We start from the raw sequence: 23,673 nt of genomic DNA, 5'->3' as shown, positions 1-23,673 counted from the left end.
TTTGGCCACGGCCCTTCACATACAGACTATTTCTTAGGTTGGTTCGTGAATGTTACGGTTGGTACAACACTGCTTCTACTACCACTACTTAAACTGATACCACGACGACTACCAATGGAGTTATATTGCTAGTACGATGGACATAATAACGATTACGTCTACATATGCTACTAGTGTTTCTGCTGCTACTACCAACATTATGGCTGCTGTTAAAATTACGTATAAACCACTACCTATAATGGTAACGATTCTTCCTGCTGCTGCTGATTAAATCATTGTAAAGATACGAAAATGACCCGTTAAAATATTGGGCGAGAAAAATGATTGCTGTGTGAATTTTTGTGATGTACATGGAAGTTCGACTACGTAGTAGGTAATTGTTTTACTTATGGAATGCTAGATATAAATATACAATGTTTTGTACGAACAAAATTTAATCTGTAGAATAAAAACATATCTTCGTATTGCATCGAATCAAAGCTGCAATCTACGGATTGAAACCGCGGATCTAATTTCTCATTATCTTGCTCACATGTGCACTTATTCATGTTTGGATTGAGATGATTTTTACTATCGCCACTTCTGCAAGTGCACTGCTTTTGCGGATGATGATAATTCGCATGGTGATGGCAATGGTACAGTCATGAAGGGTCAGAATTTGCATGACTAAATCAGATTCGTTACCATGAGATGGATGGATTAAAGGTTACTTAGACGAAAGAAATGGCAATGACAACGATCCTATGGAAGATTCGATTTTATGATCAAAAGCAAAGAAAGAGTTGACTATGTCTCTTTTCAAAATTTAAAAGTCTAATTTGTTCTCATTATTGGCACGTTTTATGTCAATAGAGATATTTATCTGTATGTTGATGCTGAGAATCAAAGAATTTTAATACGCAGTGGAAAAGATTTAACAAACGAGCCCGGCAGGACTCGAACCTGCAGTCTCCTGATCCGAAGTCAGGCGCCTTATCCAATTTGGCCACGGGCCCTTCACGAAACACTTATTGGTTTATAGGTTAGTGTGGGTTCATTTCCTTGTTGTAGTTGTTGTACAAACCATTCTCCAAATACATGGTTTGATGGAATAACCCTTATCAAAGCTACCAATACGGCTACAGTTGATAACGAAATGATGAAAATCGTAGTTGCGGGTCCTGAAACAGATTTGACAACTACAAATGGTCTAGATCAGATGTTATGTGACAAGTTTATGTGACAAGTTTATCTATTTAAATTTATAACTAACTTGGATAATTTATGTTTCCCAAACTGATGCTTTCTTTCTACGCATTACGGAATTGCAGACTGCCTGCAAGATTTACTAACCCTTGAAATTGATGAACTTGTCGTGAAAAACTAAGCATCTCGGAAATTATATATTAGACAAAGGAAGTGCTCCAATAAGGATGGGCATTTTTACATTTTGTAAAGATTGGTATTTGCATTTGTATTATTTTTACGAACAATTCTGCTTAGTGTAATTAAGATCTAGAGATATAGTGGATAGACCTTAGGATGTCATGGAAATAAAGTAATGAGAATACGTGTATGAAACTAACGTATTGCTCTGAACAAAGAGACTTGACCTCCGAGTTGCATGTCGTATGCAAAAGATCGACTATTGGATAGAACATCTATATCAGTGGGATACTGAGCGGCGATGATGCCGAGTGCAGTTATGATAAAAGCTTTTTGCTACATCTAATGTGAACTATGTTTATCTGTGCACAAGTGTAAAGTAGTCGTATTATTCCAAAAATATTATCTTAAGAGATTTCAATTCATTTGTAGATTGTTAGATAATATCTTTATATCTTCGATTTTCATATGCTGGAATAAATAGATCTACATAACATGCTGGACTGGACTCAAAGCTGCAATCTACTGATCCATCTTCAGGCACCTTGTTCAAATCAAGCATATTATTCAAATTGGGCCCGGACCAAGGATGCTTCCAGCACGTCGTGTGTATCTGCTTATGTGATTTACAACGATCAGTCCTGTTCAATGTTACTATGATCAAGAAATCAGTCGGGGTGTTTTGTTGTTTGTGTAGGGCTTATCCTTAAGTGACAATTCTAACCTGTTTATAGAAAGTGCTAGATAAATCTTTTAGTAAAGTTGCTTCCGTGAGGTTGTTCATCCATAGCATCTATATATAACTTGACTCGTTTGATAATAAAAACTATAGTGTCCCAAATGTTAAAATCATAACAGTTCATTTAATGCACAAACGTCAAGAAATTGCGTCGATATCAGTTGGGTTAATCTCAGATGTCAGAACCTGAAGTCTGTAGTCAGGGATCACATCCAGTTGACCAGAGACTCGTTACCTGTCCACAACGGATTTGAGTGTGTTTGCTACTACTACAATTACTGCTACTGGGACTGTAATTATGCTCATCAAGATGATGAGAAATATGAGAATAAAGAATTCATGAAAACGTCTTTAAATTCTGTGACTAAATTGAAAAGTCTTACAAAATTAATTGAAGGGAAACAGGTCCCATGTACAAGATCAGTTAGAAGTGATATGTGTAACAAGATTTGATATAGTCTCAGAGGAGACTTTCTGGGAGTATACGAGATACCTTTGATTGGTATATAATGGGAATAAAAGTAATAACGAGACCTGTAAATATAATAAAAATCAGCTTTTAATTATAGACTTTATTTGGTGTGGATAAAATTTTAATGTTGAGCCCGGCAGGACTCGAACCTGCAATCTCCTGATCCGTAGTCAGGCGCCTTATCCAATTTGGCCACGGGCCCTTGTCATGAATGTTTGTTAGAGAGTATATTGGTGTGCTTTTGGTAATACTTCTACGACTATGACTATGGTAAGACTTGCTATTGCTTTACTGTCATGTTTGAGTATCGCTGCATGCGGGTTACAGCGGGATTGCAGCATATCCTTTCAGCGCTGATATCAAGCGTCAAATTTGAATCCAAATAACTCGTATGTAAACATAAATGTGGAAAGATAATATATTTCTGAAGCTCTGAAACGAACCAAAGAAATCTTGTCCCACTTATCACGGTGAATTTTCGAAACTGCAATCTCTGGTCAATTACTGAACAGGTTATATTTATCCGATGTGTTTAACAGTTGTCAGAATTAGGATCTAAGTTTGTTGTGTGCCTTTATGCTCCAATTGCCTTGGCACTAAATATCCTACTTTTGTTGTGGTGCCCTCAAGTACAAAACGAATCTAAATCAAAACCTTAATAATCTAACCGAATTGTTTTAAAAGTGACGGTAACGTTAACTCCTTGCTACTAATCCAATTCACGACATATCCAAATAGAAATTATGTTTTGAGGAAAATATATTGTTCTAGTGGGTCAAGAGGGATTCGAACCTGCCGTCTCCCTATCCGATGTCTGTCGCCTTATCCAATTTGGCCACGGGCCCTTCACATACAGACTATTTCTTAGGTTGGTTCGTGAATGTTACGGTTGGTACAACACTGCTTCTACTACCACTACTTAAACTGATACCACGACGACTACCAATGGAGTTATATTGCTAGTACGATGGACATAATAACGATTACGTCTACATATGCTACTAGTGTTTCTGCTGCTACTACCAACATTATGGCTGCTGTTAAAATTACGTATAAACCACTACCTATAATGGTAACGATTCTTCCTGCTGCTGCTGATTAAATCATTGTAAAGATACGAAAATGACCCGTTAAAATATTGGGCGAGAAAAATGATTGCTGTGTGAATTTTTGTGATGTACATGGAAGTTCGACTACGTAGTAGGTAATTGTTTTACTTATGGAATGCTAGATATAAATATACAATGTTTTGTACGAACAAAATTTAATCTGTAGGAATAAAAACATATCTTCGTATTGCATCGAATCAAAGCTGCAATCTACGGATTGAAACCGCGGATCTAATTTCTCATTATCTTGCTCACATGTGCACTTATTCATGTTTGGATTGAGATGATTTTACTATCGCCACTTCTGCAAGTGCACTGCTTTTGCGGATGATGATAATTCGCATGGTGATGGCAATGGTACAGTCATGAAGGGTCAGAATTTGCATGACTAAATCAGATTCGTTACCATGACATGGATGGATTAAAGGTTACTTAGACGAAAGAAATGGCAATGACAACGATCCTATGGAAGATTCGATTTTATGATCAAAAGCAAAGAAAGAGTTGACTATGTCTCTTTTCAAAATTTAAAAGTCTAATTTGTTCTCATTATTGGCACGTTTTATGTCAATAGAGATATTTATCTGTATGTTGATGCTGAGAATCAAAGAATTTTAATACGCAGTGGAAAAGATTTAACAAACGAGCCCGGCAGGACTCGAACCTGCAGTCTCCTGATCCGAAGTCAGGCGCCTTATCCAATTTGGCCACGGGCCCTTCACGAAAACACTTATTGGTTTATAGGTTAGTGTGGGTTCATTTCCTTGTTGTAGTTGTTGTACAAACCATTCTCCAAAATACATGGTTTGATGGAATAACCCTTATTAAAGCTACCAATACGGCTACAGTTGATAACGAAATGATGAAAATCGTAGTTGCGGGTCTGAAACAGATTTGACAACTACAAATGGCTAGATCAGATGTTATGTGACAAGTTTATCTATTTAAATTTATAACTAACTTGGATAATTTATGTTTCCCAAACTGATGCTTTCTTTTTACGCATTACGGAATTGCAGACTGCCTGCAAAATTTACTAACCCTTGAAATTGATGAACTTGTCGTGAAAAACTAAGCATCTCGGAAATTATATATTAGACAAGGGAAGTGCTCCAATAAGGATGGGCATTTTTACATTTTGTAAAGATTCGTATTTGCATTTGTATTATTTTTACGAACAATTCTGCTTAGTGTAATTAAGATCTAGAGATATAGTGGATAGACCTTAGGATGTCATGGAAATAAAGTAATGAGAATACGTGTATGAAACTAACGTATTGCTCTGAACAAAGAGACTTGACCTCCGAGTTGCATGTCGTATGCAAAAGATCGACTATTGGATAGAACATCTATATCAGTGGGATACTGAGCGGCGATGATGCCGAGTGCAGTTATGATAAAAGCTTTTTGCTACATCTAATGTGAACTATGTTTATCTGTGCACAAGTGTAAAGTAGTCGTATTATTCCAAAAATATTATCTTAAGAGATTTCAATTCATTTGTAGATTGTTAGATAATATCTTTATATCTTCGATTTTCATATGCTGGAATAAATAGATCTACATAACATGCTGGACTGGACTCAAAGCTGCAATCTACTGATCCATCTTCAGGCACCTTGTTCAAATCAAGCATATTATTCAAATTGGGCCCGGACCAAGGATGCTTCCAGCACGTCGTGTGTATCTGCTTATGTGATTTACAACGATCAGTCCTGTTCAATGTTACTATGATCAAGAAATCAGTCGGGGTGTTTTGTTGTTTGTGTAGGGCTTATCCTTAAGTGACAATTCTAACCTGTTTATAGAAAGTGCTAGATAAATCTTTTAGTAAAGTTGCTTCCGTGAGGTTGTTCATCCATAGCATCTATATATAACTTGACTCGTTTGATAATAAAAACTATAGTGTCCCAAATGTTAAAATCATAACAGTTCATTTAATGCACAAACGTCAAGAAATTGCGTCGATATCAGTTGGGTTAATCTCAGATGTCAGAACCTGAAGTCTGTAGTCAGGGATCACATCCAGTTGACCAGAGACTCGTTACCTGTCCACAACGGATTTGAGTGTGTTTGCTACTACTACAATTACTGCTACTGGGACTGTAATTATGCTCATGAAGATGATGAGAAATATGAGAATAAAGAATTCATGAAAACGTCTTTAAATTCTGTGACTAAATTGAAAAGTCTTACAAAATTAATTGAAGGGTAACAGGTCCCATGTACAAGATCATTTAGAAGTGATATGTGTAACAAGATTTGATAAAGTCTCAGAGGAGACTTTCTGGGAGTATACGAGATACCTTTGATTGGTATATAATGGGAATAAAAGTAATAACGAGACCTGTAAATATAATAAAAATCAGCTTTTAATTATAGACTTTATTTGGTGTGGATAAAATTTTAATATTGAGCCCGGCAGGACTCGAACCTGCAATCTCCTGATCCGTAGTCAGGCGCCTTATCCAATTTGGCCACGGGCCCTTGTCATGAATGTTTGTTAGAGAGTATATTGGTGTGCTTTTGGTAATACTTCTACGACTATGACTATGGTAAGACTTGCTATTGCTTTACTGTCATGTTTGAGTATCGCTGCATGCGGGTTACAGCGGGATTGCAGCATATCCTTTCAGCGCTGATATCAAGCGTCAAATTTGAATCCAAATAACTCGTATGTAAACATAAATGTGGAAAGATAATATATTTCTGAAGCTCTGAAACGAACCAAAGAAATCTTGTCCCACTTATCACGGTGAATTTTCGAAACTGCAATCTCTGGTCAATTACTGAACAGGTTATATTTATCCGATGTGTTTAACAGTTGTCAGAATTAGGATCTAAGTTTGTTGTGTGCCTTTATGCTCCAATTGCCTTGGCACTAAATATCCTACTTTTGTTGTGGTGCCCTCAAGTACAAAACGAATCTAAATCAAAACCTTAATAATCTAACCGAATTGTTTTAAAAGTGACGGTAACGTTAACTCCTTGCTACTAATCCAATTCACGACATATCCAAATAGAAATTATGTTTTGAGGAAAATATATTGTTCTAGTGGGTCAAGAGGGATTCGAACCTGCCGTCTCCCTATCCGATGTCTGTCGCCTTATCCAATTTGGCCACGGGCCCTTCACATACAGACTATTTCTTAGGTTGGTTCGTGAATGTTACGGTTGGTACAACACTGCTTCTACTACCACTACTTAAACTGATACCACGACGACTACCAATGGAGTTATATTGCTAGTACGATGGACATAATAACGATTACGTCTACATATGCTACTAGTGTTTCTGCTGCTACTACCAACATTATGGCTGCTGTTAAAATTACGTATAAACCACTACCTATAATGGTAACGATTCTTCCTGCTGCTGCTGATTAAATCATTGTAAAGATACGAAAATGACCCGTTAAAATATTGGGCGAGAAAAATGATTGCTGTGTGAATTTTTGTGATGTACATGGAAGTTCGACTACGTAGTAGGTAATTGTTTTACTTATGGAATGCTAGATATAAATATACAATGTTTTGTACGAACAAAATTTAATCTGTAGGAATAAAAACATATCTTCGTATTGCATCGAATCAAAGCTGCAATCTACGGATTGAAACCGCGGATCTAATTTCTCATTATCTTGCTCACATGTGCACTTATTCATGTTTGGATTGAGATGATTTTACTATCGCCACTTCTGCAAGTGCACTGCTTTTGCGGATGATGATAATTCGCATGGTGATGGCAATGGTACAGTCATGAAGGGTCAGAATTTGCATGACTAAATCAGATTCGTTACCATGACATGGATGGATTAAAGGTTACTTAGACGAAAGAAATGGCAATGACAACGATCCTATGGAAGATTCGATTTTATGATCAAAAGCAAAGAAAGAGTTGACTATGTCTCTTTTCAAAATTTAAAAGTCTAATTTGTTCTCATTATTGGCACGTTTTATGTCAATAGAGATATTTATCTGTATGTTGATGCTGAGAATCAAAGAATTTTAATACGCAGTGGAAAAGATTTAACAAACGAGCCCGGCAGGACTCGAACCTGCAGTCTCCTGATCCGAAGTCAGGCGCCTTATCCAATTTGGCCACGGGCCCTTCACGAAAACACTTATTGGTTTATAGGTTAGTGTGGGTTCATTTCCTTGTTGTAGTTGTTGTACAAACCATTCTCCAAAATACATGGTTTGATGGAATAACCCTTATTAAAGCTACCAATACGGCTACAGTTGATAACGAAATGATGAAAATCGTAGTTGCGGGTCTGAAACAGATTTGACAACTACAAATGGCTAGATCAGATGTTATGTGACAAGTTTATCTATTTAAATTTATAACTAACTTGGATAATTTATGTTTCCCAAACTGATGCTTTCTTTTTACGCATTACGGAATTGCAGACTGCCTGCAAAATTTACTAACCCTTGAAATTGATGAACTTGTCGTGAAAAACTAAGCATCTCGGAAATTATATATTAGACAAGGGAAGTGCTCCAATAAGGATGGGCATTTTTACATTTTGTAAAGATTCGTATTTGCATTTGTATTATTTTTACGAACAATTCTGCTTAGTGTAATTAAGATCTAGAGATATAGTGGATAGACCTTAGGATGTCATGGAAATAAAGTAATGAGAATACGTGTATGAAACTAACGTATTGCTCTGAACAAAGAGACTTGACCTCCGAGTTGCATGTCGTATGCAAAAGATCGACTATTGGATAGAACATCTATATCAGTGGGATACTGAGCGGCGATGATGCCGAGTGCAGTTATGATAAAAGCTTTTTGCTACATCTAATGTGAACTATGTTTATCTGTGCACAAGTGTAAAGTAGTCGTATTATTCCAAAAATATTATCTTAAGAGATTTCAATTCATTTGTAGATTGTTAGATAATATCTTTATATCTTCGATTTTCATATGCTGGAATAAATAGATCTACATAACATGCTGGACTGGACTCAAAGCTGCAATCTACTGATCCATCTTCAGGCACCTTGTTCAAATCAAGCATATTATTCAAATTGGGCCCGGACCAAGGATGCTTCCAGCACGTCGTGTGTATCTGCTTATGTGATTTACAACGATCAGTCCTGTTCAATGTTACTATGATCAAGAAATCAGTCGGGGTGTTTTGTTGTTTGTGTAGGGCTTATCCTTAAGTGACAATTCTAACCTGTTTATAGAAAGTGCTAGATAAATCTTTTAGTAAAGTTGCTTCCGTGAGGTTGTTCATCCATAGCATCTATATATAACTTGACTCGTTTGATAATAAAAACTATAGTGTCCCAAATGTTAAAATCATAACAGTTCATTTAATGCACAAACGTCAAGAAATTGCGTCGATATCAGTTGGGTTAATCTCAGATGTCAGAACCTGAAGTCTGTAGTCAGGGATCACATCCAGTTGACCAGAGACTCGTTACCTGTCCACAACGGATTTGAGTGTGTTTGCTACTACTACAATTACTGCTACTGGGACTGTAATTATGCTCATCAAGATGATGAGAAATATGAGAATAAAGAATTCATGAAAACGTCTTTAAATTCTGTGACTAAATTGAAAAGTCTTACAAAATTAATTGAAGGGAAACAGGTCCCATGTACAAGATCAGTTAGAAGTGATATGTGTAACAAGATTTGATATAGTCTCAGAGGAGACTTTCTGGGAGTATACGAGATACCTTTGATTGGTATATAATGGGAATAAAAGTAATAACGAGACCTGTAAATATAATAAAAATCAGCTTTTAATTATAGACTTTATTTGGTGTGGATAAAATTTTAATGTTGAGCCCGGCAGGACTCGAACCTGCAATCTCCTGATCCGTAGTCAGGCGCCTTATCCAATTTGGCCACGGGCCCTTGTCATGAATGTTTGTTAGAGAGTATATTGGTGTGCTTTTGGTAATACTTCTACGACTATGACTATGGTAAGACTTGCTATTGCTTTACTGTCATGTTTGAGTATCGCTGCATGCGGGTTACAGCGGGATTGCAGCATATCCTTTCAGCGCTGATATCAAGCGTCAAATTTGAATCCAAATAACTCGTATGTAAACATAAATGTGGAAAGATAATATATTTCTGAAGCTCTGAAACGAACCAAAGAAATCTTGTCCCACTTATCACGGTGAATTTTCGAAACTGCAATCTCTGGTCAATTACTGAACAGGTTATATTTATCCGATGTGTTTAACAGTTGTCAGAATTAGGATCTAAGTTTGTTGTGTGCCTTTATGCTCCAATTGCCTTGGCACTAAATATCCTACTTTTGTTGTGGTGCCCTCAAGTACAAAACGAATCTAAATCAAAACCTTAATAATCTAACCGAATTGTTTTAAAAGTGACGGTAACGTTAACTCCTTGCTACTAATCCAATTCACGACATATCCAAATAGAAATTATGTTTTGAGGAAAATATATTGTTCTAGTGGGTCAAGAGGGATTCGAACCTGCCGTCTCCCTATCCGATGTCTGTCGCCTTATCCAATTTGGCCACGGGCCCTTCACATACAGACTATTTCTTAGGTTGGTTCGTGAATGTTACGGTTGGTACAACACTGCTTCTACTACCACTACTTAAACTGATACCACGACGACTACCAATGGAGTTATATTGCTAGTACGATGGACATAATAACGATTACGTCTACATATGCTACTAGTGTTTCTGCTGCTACTACCAACATTATGGCTGCTGTTAAAATTACGTATAAACCACTACCTATAATGGTAACGATTCTTCCTGCTGCTGCTGATTAAATCATTGTAAAGATACGAAAATGACCCGTTAAAATATTGGGCGAGAAAAATGATTGCTGTGTGAATTTTTGTGATGTACATGGAAGTTCGACTACGTAGTAGGTAATTGTTTTACTTATGGAATGCTAGATATAAATATACAATGTTTTGTACGAACAAAATTTAATCTGTAGGAATAAAAACATATCTTCGTATTGCATCGAATCAAAGCTGCAATCTACGGATTGAAACCGCGGATCTAATTTCTCATTATCTTGCTCACATGTGCACTTATTCATGTTTGGATTGAGATGATTTTACTATCGCCACTTCTGCAAGTGCACTGCTTTTGCGGATGATGATAATTCGCATGGTGATGGCAATGGTACAGTCATGAAGGGTCAGAATTTGCATGACTAAATCAGATTCGTTACCATGACATGGATGGATTAAAGGTTACTTAGACGAAAGAAATGGCAATGACAACGATCCTATGGAAGATTCGATTTTATGATCAAAAGCAAAGAAAGAGTTGACTATGTCTCTTTTCAAAATTTAAAAGTCTAATTTGTTCTCATTATTGGCACGTTTTATGTCAATAGAGATATTTATCTGTATGTTGATGCTGAGAATCAAAGAATTTTAATACGCAGTGGAAAAGATTTAACAAACGAGCCCGGCAGGACTCGAACCTGCAGTCTCCTGATCCGAAGTCAGGCGCCTTATCCAATTTGGCCACGGGCCCTTCACGAAAACACTTATTGGTTTATAGGTTAGTGTGGGTTCATTTCCTTGTTGTAGTTGTTGTACAAACCATTCTCCAAAATACATGGTTTGATGGAATAACCCTTATTAAAGCTACCAATACGGCTACAGTTGATAACGAAATGATGAAAATCGTAGTTGCGGGTCTGAAACAGATTTGACAACTACAAATGGCTAGATCAGATGTTATGTGACAAGTTTATCTATTTAAATTTATAACTAACTTGGATAATTTATGTTTCCCAAACTGATGCTTTCTTTTTACGCATTACGGAATTGCAGACTGCCTGCAAAATTTACTAACCCTTGAAATTGATGAACTTGTCGTGAAAAACTAAGCATCTCGGAAATTATATATTAGACAAGGGAAGTGCTCCAATAAGGATGGGCATTTTTACATTTTGTAAAGATTCGTATTTGCATTTGTATTATTTTTACGAACAATTCTGCTTAGTGTAATTAAGATCTAGAGATATAGTGGATAGACCTTAGGATGTCATGGAAATAAAGTAATGAGAATACGTGTATGAAACTAACGTATTGCTCTGAACAAAGAGACTTGACCTCCGAGTTGCATGTCGTATGCAAAAGATCGACTATTGGATAGAACATCTATATCAGTGGGATACTGAGCGGCGATGATGCCGAGTGCAGTTATGATAAAAGCTTTTTGCTACATCTAATGTGAACTATGTTTATCTGTGCACAAGTGTAAAGTAGTCGTATTATTCCAAAAATATTATCTTAAGAGATTTCAATTCATTTGTAGATTGTTAGATAATATCTTTATATCTTCGATTTTCATATGCTGGAATAAATAGATCTACATAACATGCTGGACTGGACTCAAAGCTGCAATCTACTGATCCATCTTCAGGCACCTTGTTCAAATCAAGCATATTATTCAAATTGGGCCCGGACCAAGGATGCTTCCAGCACGTCGTGTGTATCTGCTTATGTGATTTACAACGATCAGTCCTGTTCAATGTTACTATGATCAAGAAATCAGTCGGGGTGTTTTGTTGTTTGTGTAGGGCTTATCCTTAAGTGACAATTCTAACCTGTTTATAGAAAGTGCTAGATAAATCTTTTAGTAAAGTTGCTTCCGTGAGGTTGTTCATCCATAGCATCTATATATAACTTGACTCGTTTGATAATAAAAACTATAGTGTCCCAAATGTTAAAATCATAACAGTTCATTTAATGCACAAACGTCAAGAAATTGCGTCGATATCAGTTGGGTTAATCTCAGATGTCAGAACCTGAAGTCTGTAGTCAGGGATCACATCCAGTTGACCAGAGACTCGTTACCTGTCCACAACGGATTTGAGTGTGTTTGCTACTACTACAATTACTGCTACTGGGACTGTAATTATGCTCATGAAGATGATGAGAAATATGAGAATAAAGAATTCATGAAAACGTCTTTAAATTCTGTGACTAAATTGAAAAGTCTTACAAAATTAATTGAAGGGTAACAGGTCCCATGTACAAGATCATTTAGAAGTGATATGTGTAACAAGATTTGATAAAGTCTCAGAGGAGACTTTCTGGGAGTATACGAGATACCTTTGATTGGTATATAATGGGAATAAAAGTAATAACGAGACCTGTAAATATAATAAAAATCAGCTTTTAATTATAGACTTTATTTGGTGTGGATAAAATTTTAATATTGAGCCCGGCAGGACTCGAACCTGCAATCTCCTGATCCGTAGTCAGGCGCCTTATCCAATTTGGCCACGGGCCCTTGTCATGAATGTTTGTTAGAGAGTATATTGGTGTGCTTTTGGTAATACTTCTACGACTATGACTATGGTAAGACTTGCTATTGCTTTACTGTCATGTTTGAGTATCGCTGCATGCGGGTTACAGCGGGATTGCAGCATATCCTTTCAGCGCTGATATCAAGCGTCAAATTTGAATCCAAATAACTCGTATGTAAACATAAATGTGGAAAGATAATATATTTCTGAAGCTCTGAAACGAACCAAAGAAATCTTGTCCCACTTATCACGGTGAATTTTCGAAACTGCAATCTCTGGTCAATTACTGAACAGGTTATATTTATCCGATGTGTTTAACAGTTGTCAGAATTAGGATCTAAGTTTGTTGTGTGCCTTTATGCTCCAATTGCCTTGGCACTAAATATCCTACTTTTGTTGTGGTGCCCTCAAGTACAAAACGAATCTAAATCAAAACCTTAATAATCTAACCGAATTGTTTTAAAAGTGACGGTAACGTTAACTCCTTGCTACTAATCCAATTCACGACATATCCAAATAGAAATTATGTTTTGAGGAAAATATATTGTTCTAGTGGGTCAAGAGGGATTCGAACCTGCCGTCTCCCTATCCGATGTCTGTCGCCTTATCCAATTTGGCCACGGGCCCTTCACATACAGACTATTTCTTAGGTTGGTTCGTGAATGTTACGGTTGGTACAACACTGCTTCTACTACCACTACTTAAACTGATACCACGACGACTACCAATGGAGTTATATTGCTAGTACGATGGACATAATAACGATTACGTCTACATATGCTACTAGTGTTTCTGCTGCTACTACCAACATTATGGCTGCTGTTAAAATTACGTATAAACCACTACCTATAATGGTAACGATTCTTCCTGCTGCTGCTGATTAAATCATTGTAAAGATACGAAAATGACCCGTTAAAATATTGGGCGAGAAAAATGATTGCTGTGTGAATTTTTGTGATGTACATGGAAGTTCGACTACGTAGTAGGTAATTGTTTTACTTATGGAATGCTAGATATAAATATACAATGTTTTGTACGAACAAAATTTAATCTGTAGGAATAAAAACATATCTTCGTATTGCATCGAATCAAAGCTGCAATCTACGGATTGAAACCGCGGATCTAATTTCTCATTATCTTGCTCACATGTGCACTTATTCATGTTTGGATTGAGATGATTTTACTATCGCCACTTCTGCAAGTGCACTGCTTTTGCGGATGATGATAATTCGCATGGTGATGGCAATGGTACAGTCATGAAGGGTCAGAATTTGCATGACTAAATCAGATTCGTTACCATGACATGGATGGATTAAAGGTTACTTAGACGAAAGAAATGGCAATGACAACGATCCTATGGAAGATTCGATTTTATGATCAAAAGCAAAGAAAGAGTTGACTATGTCTCTTTTCAAAATTTAAAAGTCTAATTTGTTCTCATTATTGGCACGTTTTATGTCAATAGAGATATTTATCTGTATGTTGATGCTGAGAATCAAAGAATTTTAATACGCAGTGGAAAAGATTTAACAAACGAGCCCGGCAGGACTCGAACCTGCAGTCTCCTGATCCGAAGTCAGGCGCCTTATCCAATTTGGCCACGGGCCCTTCACGAAAACACTTATTGGTTTATAGGTTAGTGTGGGTTCATTTCCTTGTTGTAGTTGTTGTACAAACCATTCTCCAAAATACATGGTTTGATGGAATAACCCTTATTAAAGCTACCAATACGGCTACAGTTGATAACGAAATGATGAAAATCGTAGTTGCGGGTCTGAAACAGATTTGACAACTACAAATGGCTAGATCAGATGTTATGTGACAAGTTTATCTATTTAAATTTATAACTAACTTGGATAATTTATGTTTCCCAAACTGATGCTTTCTTTTTACGCATTACGGAATTGCAGACTGCCTGCAAAATTTACTAACCCTTGAAATTGATGAACTTGTCGTGAAAAACTAAGCATCTCGGAAATTATATATTAGACAAGGGAAGTGCTCCAATAAGGATGGGCATTTTTACATTTTGTAAAGATTCGTATTTGCATTTGTATTATTTTTACGAACAATTCTGCTTAGTGTAATTAAGATCTAGAGATATAGTGGATAGACCTTAGGATGTCATGGAAATAAAGTAATGAGAATACGTGTATGAAACTAACGTATTGCTCTGAACAAAGAGACTTGACCTCCGAGTTGCATGTCGTATGCAAAAGATCGACTATTGGATAGAACATCTATATCAGTGGGATACTGAGCGGCGATGATGCCGAGTGCAGTTATGATAAAAGCTTTTTGCTACATCTAATGTGAACTATGTTTATCTGTGCACAAGTGTAAAGTAGTCGTATTATTCCAAAAATATTATCTTAAGAGATTTCAATTCATTTGTAGATTGTTAGATAATATCTTTATATCTTCGATTTTCATATGCTGGAATAAATAGATCTACATAACATGCTGGACTGGACTCAAAGCTGCAATCTACTGATCCATCTTCAGGCACCTTGTTCAAATCAAGCATATTATTCAAATTGGGCCCGGACCAAGGATGCTTCCAGCACGTCGTGTGTATCTGCTTATGTGATTTACAACGATCAGTCCTGTTCAATGTTACTATGATCAAGAAATCAGTCGGGGTGTTTTGTTGTTTGTGTAGGGCTTATCCTTAAGTGACAATTCTAACCTGTTTATAGAAAGTGCTAGATAAATCTTTTAGTAAAGTTGCTTCCGTGAGGTTGTTCATCCATAGCATCTATATATAACTTGACTCGTTTGATAATAAAAACTATAGTGTCCCAAATGTTAAAATCATAACAGTTCATTTAATGCACAAACGTCAAGAAATTGCGTCGATATCAGTTGGGTTAATCTCAGATGTCAGAACCTGAAGTCTGTAGTCAGGGATCACATCCAGTTGACCAGAGACTCGTTACCTGTCCACAACGGATTTGAGTGTGTTTGCTACTACTACAATTACTGCTACTGGGACTGTAATTATGCTCATGAAGATGATGAGAAATATGAGAATAAAGAATTCATGAAAACGTCTTTAAATTCTGTGACTAAATTGAAAAGTCTTACAAAATTAATTGAAGGGTAACAGGTCCCATGTACAAGATCATTTAGAAGTGATATGTGTAACAAGATTTGATAAAGTCTCAGAGGAGACTTTCTGGGAGTATACGAGATACCTTTGATTGGTATATAATGGGAATAAAAGTAATAACGAGACCTGTAAATATAATAAAAATCAGCTTTTAATTATAGACTTTATTTGGTGTGGATAAAATTTTAATATTGAGCCCGGCAGGACTCGAACCTGCAATCTCCTGATCCGTAGTCAGGCGCCTTATCCAATTTGGCCACGGGCCCTTGTCATGAATGTTTGTTAGAGAGTATATTGGTGTGCTTTTGGTAATACTTCTACGACTATGACTATGGTAAGACTTGCTATTGCTTTACTGTCATGTTTGAGTATCGCTGCATGCGGGTTACAGCGGGATTGCAGCATATCCTTTCAGCGCTGATATCAAGCGTCAAATTTGAATCCAAATAACTCGTATGTAAACATAAATGTGGAAAGATAATATATTTCTGAAGCTCTGAAACGAACCAAAGAAATCTTGTCCCACTTATCACGGTGAATTTTCGAAACTGCAATCTCTGGTCAATTACTGAACAGGTTATATTTATCCGATGTGTTTAACAGTTGTCAGAATTAGGATCTAAGTTTGTTGTGTGCCTTTATGCTCCAATTGCCTTGGCACTAAATATCCTACTTTTGTTGTGGTGCCCTCAAGTACAAAACGAATCTAAATCAAAACCTTAATAATCTAACCGAATTGTTTTAAAAGTGACGGTAACGTTAACTCCTTGCTACTAATCCAATTCACGACATATCCAAATAGAAATTATGTTTTGAGGAAAATATATTGTTCTAGTGGGTTAAGAGGGATTCGAACCTGCCGTCTCCCTATCCGATGTCTGTCGCCTTATCCAATTTGGCCACGGGCCCTTCACATACAGACTATTTCTTAGGTTGGTTCGTGAATGTTACGGTTGGTACAACACTGCTTCTACTACCACTACTTAAACTGATACCACGACGACTACCAATGGAGTTATATTGCTAGTACGATGGACATAATAACGATTACGTCTACATATGCTACTAGTGTTTCTGCTGCTACTACCAACATTATGGCTGCTGTTAAAATTACGTATAAACCACTACCTATAATGGTAACGATTCTTCCTGCTGCTGCTGATTAAATCATTGTAAAGATACGAAAATGACCCGTTAAAATATTGGGCGAGAAAAATGATTGCTGTGTGAATTTTTGTGATGTACATGGAAGTTCGACTACGTAGTAGGTAATTGTTTTACTTATGGAATGCTAGATATAAATATACAATGTTTTGTACGAACAAAATTTAATCTGTAGGAATAAAAACATATCTTCGCATTGCATCGAATCAAAGCTGCAATCTACGGATTGAAACCGCGGATCTAATTTCTCATTATCTTGCTCACATGTGCACTTATTCATGTTTGGATTGAGATGATTTTACTATCGCCACTTCTGCAAGTGCACTGCTTTTGCGGATGATGATAATTCGCATGGTGATGGCAATGGTACAGTCATGAAGGGTCAGAATTTGCATGACTAAATCAGATTCGTTACCATGAGATGGATGGATTAAAGGTTACTTAGACGAAAGAAATGGCAATGACAACGATCCTATGGAAGATTCGATTTTATGATCAAAAGCAAAGAAAGAGTTGACTATGTCTCTTTTCAAAATTTAAAAGTCTAATTTGTTCTCATTATTGGCACGTTTTATGTCAATAGAGATATTTATCTGTATGTTGATGCTGAGAATCAAAGAATTTTAATACGCAGTGGAAAAGATTTAACAAACGAGCCCGGCAGGACTCGAACCTGCAGTCTCCTGATCCGAAGTCAGGCGCCTTATCCAATTTGGCCACGGGCCCTTCACGAAAACACTTATTGGTTTATAGGTTAGTGTGGGTTCATTTCCTTGTTGTAGTTGTTGTACAAACCATTCTCCAAAATACATGGTTTGATGGAATAACCCTTATTAAAGCTACCAATACGGCTACAGTTGATAACGAAATGATGAAAATCGTAGTTGCGGGTCTGAAACAGATTTGACAACTACAAATGGCTAGATCAGATGTTATGTGACAAGTTTATCTATTTAAATTTATAACTAACTTGGATAATTTATGTTTCCCAAACTGATGCTTTCTTTTTACGCATTACGGAATTGCAGACTGCCTGCAAAATTTACTAACCCTTGAAATTGATGAACTTGTCGTGAAAAACTAAGCATCTCGGAAATTATATATTAGACAAGGGAAGTGCTCCAATAAGGATGGGCATTTTTACATTTTGTAAAGATTCGTATTTGCATTTGTATTATTTTTACGAACAATTCTGCTTAGTGTAATTAAGATCTAGAGATATAGTGGATAGACCTTAGGATGTCATGGAAATAAAGTAATGAGAATACGTGTATGAAACTAACGTATTGCTCTGAACAAAGAGACTTGACCTCCGAGTTGCATGTCGTATGCAAAAGATCGACTATTGGATAGAACATCTATATCAGTGGGATACTGAGCGGCGATGATGCCGAGTGCAGTTATGATAAAAGCTTTTTGCTACATCTAATGTGAACTATGTTTATCTGTGCACAAGTGTAAAGTAGTCGTATTATTCCAAAAATATTATCTTAAGAGATTTCAATTCATTTGTAGATTGTTAGATAATATCTTTATATCTTCGATTTTCATATGCTGGAATAAATAGATCTACATAACATGCTGGACTGGACTCAAAGCTGCAATCTACTGATCCATCTTCAGGCACCTTGTTCAAATCAAGCATATTATTCAAATTGGGCCCGGACCAAGGATGCTTCCAGCACGTCGTGTGTATCTGCTTATGTGATTTACAAGGATCAGTCCTGTTCAATGTTACTATGATCAAGAAATCAGTCGGGGTGTTTTGTTGTTTGTGTAGGGCTTATCCTTAAGTGACAATTCTAACCTGTTTATAGAAAGTGCTAGATAAATCTTTTAGTAAAGTTGCTTCCGTGAGGTTGTTCATCCATAGCATCTATATATAACTTGACTCGTTTGATAATAAAAACTATAGTGTCCCAAATGTTAAAATCATAACAGTTCATTTAATGCACAAACGTCAAGAAATTGCGTCGATATCAGTTGGGTTAATCTCAGATGTCAGAACCTGAAGTCTGTAGTCAGGGATCACATCCAGTTGACCAGAGACTCGTTACCTGTCCACAACGGATTTGAGTGTGTTTGCTACTACTACAATTACTGCTACTGGGACTGTAATTATGCTCATGAAGATGATGAGAAATATGAGAATAAAGAATTCATGAAAACGTCTTTAAATTCTGTGACTAAATTGAAAAGTCTTACAAAATTAATTGAAGGGTAACAGGTCCCATGTACAAGATCATTTAGAAGTGATATGTGTAACAAGATTTGATAAAGTCTCAGAGGAGACTTTCTGGGAGTATACGAGATACCTTTGATTGGTATATAATGGGAATAAAAGTAATAACGAGACCTGTAAATATAATAAAAATCAGCTTTTAATTATAGACTTTATTTGGTGTGGATAAAATTTTAATATTGAGCCCGGCAGGACTCGAACCTGCAATCTCCTGATCCGTAGTCAGGCGCCTTATCCAATTTGGCCACGGGCCCTTGTCATGAATGTTTGTTAGAGAGTATATTGGTGTGCTTTTGGTAATACTTCTACGACTATGACTATGGTAAGACTTGCTATTGCTTTACTGTCATGTTTGAGTATCGCTGCATGCGGGTTACAGCGGGATTGCAGCATATCCTTTCAGCGCTGATATCAAGCGTCAAATTTGAATCCAAATAACTCGTATGTAAACATAAATGTGGAAAGATAATATATTTCTGAAGCTCTGAAACGAACCAAAGAAATCTTGTCCCACTTATCACGGTGAATTTTCGAAACTGCAATCTCTGGTCAATTACTGAACAGGTTATATTTATCCGATGTGTTTAACAGTTGTCAGAATTAGGATCTAAGTTTGTTGTGTGCCTTTATGCTCCAATTGCCTTGGCACTAAATATCCTACTTTTGTTGTGGTGCCCTCAAGTACAAAACGAATCTAAATCAAAACCTTAATAATCTAACCGAATTGTTTTAAAAGTGACGGTAACGTTAACTCCTTGCTACTAATCCAATTCACGACATATCCAAATAGAAATTATGTTTTGAGGAAAATATATTGTTCTAGTGGGTTAAGAGGGATTCGAACCTGCCGTCTCCCTATCCGATGTCTGTCGCCTTATCCAATTTGGCCACGGGCCCTTCACATACAGACTATTTCTTAGGTTGGTTCGTGAATGTTACGGTTGGTACAACACTGCTTCTACTACCACTACTTAAACTGATACCACGACGACTACCAATGGAGTTATATTGCTAGTACGATGGACATAATAACGATTACGTCTACATATGCTACTAGTGTTTCTGCTGCTACTACCAACATTATGGCTGCTGTTAAAATTACGTATAAACCACTACCTATAATGGTAACGATTCTTCCTGCTGCTGCTGATTAAATCATTGTAAAGATACGAAAATGACCCGTTAAAATATTGGGCGAGAAAAATGATTGCTGTGTGAATTTTTGTGATGTACATGGAAGTTCGACTACGTAGTAGGTAATTGTTTTACTTATGGAATGCTAGATATAAATATACAATGTTTTGTACGAACAAAATTTAATCTGTAGGAATAAAAACATATCTTCGCATTGCATCGAATCAAAGCTGCAATCTACGGATTGAAACCGCGGATCTAATTTCTCATTATCTTGCTCACATGTGCACTTATTCATGTTTGGATTGAGATGATTTTACTATCGCCACTTCTGCAAGTGCACTGCTTTTGCGGATGATGATAATTCGCATGGTGATGGCAATGGTACAGTCATGAAGGGTCAGAATTTGCATGACTAAATCAGATTCGTTACCATGAGATGGATGGATTAAAAGTTACTTAGACGAAAGAAATGGCAATGACAACGATCCTATGGAAGATTCGATTTTATGATCAAAAGCAAAGAAAGAGTTGACTATGTCTCTTTTCAAAATTTAAAAGTCTAATTTGTTCTCATTATTGGCACGTTTTATGTCAATAGAGATATTTATCTGTATGTTGATGCTGAGAATCAAAGAATTTTAATACGCAGTGGAAAAGATTTAACAACCGAGCCCGGCAGGACTCGAACCTGCAGTCTCCTGATCCGAAGTCAGGCGCCTTATCCAATTTGGCCACGGGCCCTTCACGAAAACACTTATTGGTTTATAGGTTAGTGTGGGTTCATTTCCTTGTTGTAGTTGTTGTACAAACCATTCTCCAAAATACATGGTTTGATGGAATAACCCTTGTTAAAGCTACCAATACGGCTACAGTTGATAACGAAATGATGAAAATCGTAGTTGCGGGTCTGAAACAGATTTGACAACTACAAATGGCTAGATCAGATGTTATGTGACAAGTTTATCTATTTAAATTTATAACTAACTTGGATAATTTATGTTTCCCAAACTGATGCTTTCTTTTTACGCATTACGGAATTGCAGACTGCCTGCAAGATTTACTAACCCTTGAAATTGATGAACTTGTCGTGAAAAACTAAGCATCTCGGAAATTATATATTAGACAAGGGAAGTGCTCCAATAAGGATGGGCATTTTTACATTTTGTAAAGATTCGTATTTGCATTTGTATTATTTTTACGAACAATTCTGCTTAGTGTAATTAAGATCTAGAGATATAGTGGATAGACCTTAGGATGTCATGGAAATAAAGTAATGAGAATACGTGTATGAAACTAACGTATTGCTCTGAACAAAGAGACTTGACCTCCGAGTTGCATGTCGTATGCAAAAGATCGACTATTGGATAGAACATCTATATCAGTGGGATACTGAGCGGCGATGATGCCGAGTGCAGTTATGATAAAAGCTTTTTGCTACATCTAATGTGAACTATGTTTATCTGTGCACAAGTGTAAAGTAGTCGTATTATTCCAAAAATATTATCTTAAGAGATTTCAATTCATTTATAGATTGTTAGATAATATCTTTATATCTTCGATTTTCATATGCTGGAATAAATAGATCTACATAACATGCTGGACTGGACTCAAAGCTGCAATCTACTGATCCATCTTCAGGCACCTTGTTCAAATCAAGCATATTATTCAAATTGGGCCCGGACCAAGGATGCTTCCAGCACGTCGTGTGTATCTGCTTATGTGATTTACAAGGATCAGTCCTGTTCAATGTTACTATGATCAAGAAATCAGTCGGGGTGTTTTGTTGTTTGTGTAGGGCTTATCCTTAAGTGACAATTCTAACCTGTTTATAGAAAGTGCTAGATAAATCTTTTAGTAAAGTTGCTTCCGTGAGGTTGTTCATCCATAGCATCTATATATAACTTGACTCGTTTGATAATAAAAACTATAGTGTCCCAAATGTTAAAATCATAACAGTTCATTTAATGCACAAACGTCAAGAAATTGCGTCGATATCAGTTGGGTTAATCTCAGATGTCAGAACCTGAAGTCTGTAGTCAGGGATCACATCCAGTTGACCAGAGACTCGTTACCTGTCCACAACGGATTTGAGTGTGTTTGCTACTACTACAATTACTGCTACTGGGACTGTAATTATGCTCATGAAGATGATGAGAAATATGAGAATAAAGAATTCATGAAAACGTCTTTAAATTCTGTGACTAAATTGAAAAGTCTTACAAAATTAATTGAAGGGTAACAGGTCCCATGTACAAGATCATTTAGAAGTGATATGTGTAACAAGATTTGATAAAGTCTCAGAGGAGACTTTCTGGGAGTATACGAGATACCTTTGATTGGTATATAATGGGAATAAAAGTAATAACGAGACCTGTAAATATAATAAAAATCAGCTTTTAATTATAGACTTTATTTGGTGTGGATAAAATTTTAATATTGAGCCCGGCAGGACTCGAACCTGCAATCTCCTGATCCGTAGTCAGGCGCCTTATCCAATTTGGCCACGGGCCCTTGTCATGAATGTTTGTTAGAGAGTATATTGGTGTGCTTTTGGTAATACTTCTACGACTATGACTATGGTAAGACTTGCTATTGCTTTACTGTCATGTTTGAGTATCGCTGCATGCGGGTTACAGCGGGATTGCAGCATATCCTTTCAGCGCTGATATCAAGCGTCAAATTTGAATCCAAATAACTCGTATGTAAACATAAATGTGGAAAGATAATATATTTCTGAAGCTCTGAAACGAACCAAAGAAATCTTGTCCCACTTATCACGGTGAATTTTCGAAACTGCAATCTCTGGTCAATTACTGAACAGGTTATATTTATCCGATGTGTTTAACAGTTGTCAGAATTAGGATCTAAGTTTGTTGTGTGCCTTTATGCTCCAATTGCCTTGGCACTAAATATCCTACTTTTGTTGTGGTGCCCTCAAGTACAAAACGAATCTAAATCAAAACCTTAATAATCTAACCGAATTGTTTTAAAAGTGACGGTAACGTTAACTCCTTGCTACTAATCCAATTCACGACATATCCA

At 36.6% G+C, this 23,673-nt stretch overlaps 14 non-coding genes across 14 annotated transcripts; all 14 read right to left on the bottom strand.

Annotated features, from left to right (window-relative positions):
* Positions 1 to 921: 921 nt before the first annotated feature.
* On the bottom strand, positions 922 to 995 carry Trnar-ucg (transfer RNA arginine (anticodon UCG)). The gene has a single exon. It is a non-coding gene; the product is annotated as a tRNA-Arg (tRNA).
* A 1,709-nt stretch (positions 996 to 2,704) lies between these two features.
* Trnar-acg (transfer RNA arginine (anticodon ACG)) lies at positions 2,705 to 2,778 on the bottom strand. The gene has a single exon. It is a non-coding gene; the product is annotated as a tRNA-Arg (tRNA).
* Positions 2,779 to 4,328: 1,550 nt separating this feature from the next.
* Positions 4,329 to 4,402, bottom strand: Trnar-ucg (transfer RNA arginine (anticodon UCG)). Its single transcript has one exon. It is a non-coding gene; the product is annotated as a tRNA-Arg (tRNA).
* Positions 4,403 to 6,098: 1,696 nt separating this feature from the next.
* On the bottom strand, positions 6,099 to 6,172 carry Trnar-acg (transfer RNA arginine (anticodon ACG)). The gene has a single exon. It is a non-coding gene; the product is annotated as a tRNA-Arg (tRNA).
* Positions 6,173 to 7,722: 1,550 nt separating this feature from the next.
* Trnar-ucg (transfer RNA arginine (anticodon UCG)) lies at positions 7,723 to 7,796 on the bottom strand. The gene has a single exon. It is a non-coding gene; the product is annotated as a tRNA-Arg (tRNA).
* A 1,696-nt stretch (positions 7,797 to 9,492) lies between these two features.
* Positions 9,493 to 9,566, bottom strand: Trnar-acg (transfer RNA arginine (anticodon ACG)). The gene has a single exon. It is a non-coding gene; the product is annotated as a tRNA-Arg (tRNA).
* Positions 9,567 to 11,116: 1,550 nt separating this feature from the next.
* Trnar-ucg (transfer RNA arginine (anticodon UCG)) lies at positions 11,117 to 11,190 on the bottom strand. The gene has a single exon. It is a non-coding gene; the product is annotated as a tRNA-Arg (tRNA).
* A 1,696-nt stretch (positions 11,191 to 12,886) lies between these two features.
* Trnar-acg (transfer RNA arginine (anticodon ACG)) lies at positions 12,887 to 12,960 on the bottom strand. Its single transcript has one exon. It is a non-coding gene; the product is annotated as a tRNA-Arg (tRNA).
* Positions 12,961 to 14,510: 1,550 nt separating this feature from the next.
* On the bottom strand, positions 14,511 to 14,584 carry Trnar-ucg (transfer RNA arginine (anticodon UCG)). The gene has a single exon. It is a non-coding gene; the product is annotated as a tRNA-Arg (tRNA).
* Positions 14,585 to 16,280: 1,696 nt separating this feature from the next.
* Trnar-acg (transfer RNA arginine (anticodon ACG)) lies at positions 16,281 to 16,354 on the bottom strand. The gene has a single exon. It is a non-coding gene; the product is annotated as a tRNA-Arg (tRNA).
* A 1,550-nt stretch (positions 16,355 to 17,904) lies between these two features.
* Positions 17,905 to 17,978, bottom strand: Trnar-ucg (transfer RNA arginine (anticodon UCG)). Its single transcript has one exon. It is a non-coding gene; the product is annotated as a tRNA-Arg (tRNA).
* A 1,696-nt stretch (positions 17,979 to 19,674) lies between these two features.
* Positions 19,675 to 19,748, bottom strand: Trnar-acg (transfer RNA arginine (anticodon ACG)). The gene has a single exon. It is a non-coding gene; the product is annotated as a tRNA-Arg (tRNA).
* A 1,550-nt stretch (positions 19,749 to 21,298) lies between these two features.
* Positions 21,299 to 21,372, bottom strand: Trnar-ucg (transfer RNA arginine (anticodon UCG)). The gene has a single exon. It is a non-coding gene; the product is annotated as a tRNA-Arg (tRNA).
* Positions 21,373 to 23,068: 1,696 nt separating this feature from the next.
* Trnar-acg (transfer RNA arginine (anticodon ACG)) lies at positions 23,069 to 23,142 on the bottom strand. The gene has a single exon. It is a non-coding gene; the product is annotated as a tRNA-Arg (tRNA).
* Between the last annotated feature and the right edge of the window lie 531 nt (positions 23,143 to 23,673).

Source organism: Sinohyriopsis cumingii, chromosome 10, assembly GCF_028554795.1.
Source record: "Sinohyriopsis cumingii isolate HCF-2022 chromosome 10, ASM2855479v2, whole genome shotgun sequence".
In the NCBI taxonomy this organism is placed as follows: Eukaryota; Metazoa; Mollusca; class Bivalvia; order Unionida; family Unionidae; genus Sinohyriopsis; species Sinohyriopsis cumingii.
The sequence above is the reverse complement of the archived record's forward strand: the minus strand, read 5'-3'. Positions and strand labels throughout refer to the sequence as shown.